Below are 3,466 nucleotides of genomic sequence, written 5' to 3' on the forward strand. Positions count from 1 at the left end.
TACGGATGAACTTAACAGCGCAGATCACAGAAGCACATTCCATGGCGGATAAATTGAGTTTCGTTGCACGGCTGTCGCTTTTGCACAGGGCGGTGTATGTTTTACCAGTTTGTGCAGGGGGGTGTTTGCTTGGGGCGACTCGGACCGCTTACCTTGCGGAATAGGATCACTGCGGCCGCCAGGTCTCCGCAGGTCTCGTCGACTGGGTGGAAAGAAGCGAATATACCTTAAAATTTCCGTAGTCTGTCGACTCGGAAAGCCGCACGGGGTATATCTTCCCGGGGGTGTATGCAGGGGCACACGTGTTAGAACAATAACAATAACACGGGAATGCGGGAAATCGCCTCATATTTGTGTAGATGCGTAGCAGTCACACACCCAGTTTGGCAAGTAATATAACCGTCATTCGGGTAATCAGGTGTGTTTGCGCTGCGTCAGACAGAAAAAATGCCGAAACATGCAAACGTACACGAGACCTAGCTCGAAATTTTCTGTAATGTAGCCGCAATATATATCCCCAACCGCCTATTCAGTATAGGGTTGCGGAAATCTAATATTATATGTAACTATCCTTTGACTATTAATACATTGTGAACCGTTAATGTCCTGTAGTGCAAGGAATGTGCGTCCAAAGATACTGGCGTAGAGCTTTGCAGAGTTTGGCTAAATGAGAGATTAGCCGCTTTTAAGAAAAGCAACACGCCCTTTGAAACAATGCCTCGTGTTTTTTTTTTAACTACACAGCTGTGTTGGCCTCATAAGTTTTTGTCCTTCGTGTACAGAGGAAGAGCTCTGAAGATCAAAATATAGATACATCGTATTGGCGGCCAAAACAGGTACATAGACATTGTGTATGTTGGTGAAATTCAGGAAACCGCGAGAGGTTGAGCAGCATATAGTTTCCGGATTTAGTGATAAATATTAATCACACAGGAGATAAATTTAAGGAGTGGCGATTTTATTCCAGCCGTAATGTACAGTTATCTCCTTGATTTTTCAATAATCACTCTCCTGATTAAAGTGCAGAAATGTTTTCACAGCTTGTGTAAAAATTAAAACAAAATGGCAATAAATAAAAAGGATTACATTAACAAAAATCATGAACCTCAAATGTTAAAAAAAAAAAGTTTGGAACCGACAAACGTGGTACAGAAAGACAACAGATGAAAATTGAGCAATGATACAAAATCTCTTCCGACTTATACAAAATCATTTTAAACTCGTGTCACAAGTCCTTGGCAAGGCTAGCTAAAACAAAGGCACGTCAATTTTCAGAGGTAATGATCCTTTGTGAAGAGGAGCCGAGCCGATGCACTCGCAGACATGCCAAAAAAAGATTCACACTTCTGGGTGTGATGGAATGGAACCAAAATAGCCGTGAACACGCTGTCGCTCTCGCACACCCTAACACACCCAGAGCTGCCATCAGCGGTCTGTTCCTTAAGTGCATCGCAAACAGAGGTTTTGTACAGTGGGATACGGTTTTCCAGTTGGAGTATTCTGTTCTGCAACATCACTGACTTAACTGCATTACCATCCTGTGCAAGAGCGTTTGTTTTGCGTGCTGTATTAAGTGCTTTCACAATGGAGGACCAGGCCCCAGATGGGTAAAATGTACAGTGTTGCATTCATGCTGCAGAGTGATACGGCCATCGCCAGCACAGAGCATCTTCTTCAAAGGATCTTTCTGCATGGGGAGGGGGACTGCAGCTCGCTCCGGATCCATGGCAAAGTGGAAAGGAACCCATTTAAGGAATCAGAGTGCGTTCTAGGCCATTTTGGGTGTCTAAGTAGGGAACAGTATGCGATGTTCGCCATGAAACCTTCCCTGGGGGGCGTCTCGTGGTTCATAATTAGTCTGGAAGAGCAAAGCTGGTGGTAAAGCTTGTTCGGGCAAACTGACTTTCTGTCGCATTGCAATGCATACTACAGTAGATGAAAGCAAAGCTTAACACCACTTCAGATCTGGATTACAGTAATGTCAGAATTCCATAATAAAATCAGGTTTTAGGACAAGGACGTACTAAGACAGGTCTGCGGGCCAGTACGAAGGCACTGTCCCTTTACGCTGCTTAGCTGGATAAAGGGCAGGTCGACTGACATCAGGTTACCTGACGACTATTGGATACGTCCCAGGAACCACGGCCTCCCAAAGCTGTGGAAGGGAACTAGCTTGTGGAACAGGCAGGCTGGACGCACCCTGTCACCTCCAGTTTGGTTCCTCTCCATTTGCCACATAGACTAGAGATGCTGCCCCACCTCTGGAGACCCCCCTTCCGAATGGGGGGGGGGGGGCTCCGTCAGACTTTCATTCATTTACAAAAGAAAATGGGGCACTCTCATCTTCCATAAACAAAACAGAAAGGAGGAGATGCCCAGCCTCGCGGACACTATAGTGCAAACTAAATCAGATTTAAAAAAAACATATATATATATACACAAAAGGTTTTGAGTGGTTCGGTTGAAAGAAACGGTTGCTGTGGCTTTTGCTATCCGCTCCTCAGCCAATCTCCGCTGTCTGGATACACTTTTCCGTCCTAATTTTTGCCTTTATATCGCTGTTTACTTGTTATTTTTTCTCCTCTTGCAGGAATAGCTTGTTTGGAAACAGAAGTACTAACACCTAGCATATTTTTGTGTTTTTTTTTTGTGTTATTTTTTTCTTTAAACCATGCAGAGAGGGCTTTGCTATGTACAGTACTTTGACATTTACAAACATATTTACAGCCAGCGGACTTGTGTAAACAGGAAGCTCCCCACAGGGGTGGGGCTGGTGGGGGGGGGGTGGGGGGGTCAGAGACACAGACATCAGTGAGGCAGCTTGTGAGGGACCTCACCCTGCACAAAAAGCGCCCCCCTGGGACGCCCTGGGGAACTGCAGTGACAGCACTGCGCTAACACATGCACGCTGTTTGGAAGCTGCAGCGTCTGTCGGGATCTGCTTCTAAAATACTGTTCTTAATTGTGGAGGACACCTGTTTGTCAGCAAAAGTGGGTCTGCGGGGTTGGCGAGAGGCTCTCGGTGCCGACCCCACAGTGACCGCCCTACACTTCGTTACAAACCTGGTGATTACAACGGACGATATCTAGAAATCTGATTAGCCACATATTCATCACAGAAGGCTTCCCTTCCCTGGACAAGTGCTTTTCCGGACAAGTCCGCAGCTCCCAGTGGGCGAGCCAGCGGCTAGGCTAAAGTAATCGACCTGACACCGCGACCCTTCCTGTCTGCCTAATTCAGTCCAGAGTCCACTGGATTGTTCCCCCACAAAAAAAACGGCATCATGGCACGAGGCACCACAAGCAGAGCTGTGGGCTGCAGGGGAAAGAACATGGGGGTCGAAGTGCAATGGTGTGCGAGTGGGGAAGCCTGGGACGAGGGGAGATATCCTCCGTCGCTATGCATACTGTGACAGCACCAACAGGAAGTGACATCAGCACTACCTGGGCCTGCTCTTACCAAGAA

Source organism: Brienomyrus brachyistius, unplaced genomic scaffold (genome assembly GCF_023856365.1).
Source record: "Brienomyrus brachyistius isolate T26 unplaced genomic scaffold, BBRACH_0.4 scaffold85, whole genome shotgun sequence".
In the NCBI taxonomy this organism is placed as follows: domain Eukaryota; kingdom Metazoa; phylum Chordata; class Actinopteri; order Osteoglossiformes; family Mormyridae; genus Brienomyrus; species Brienomyrus brachyistius.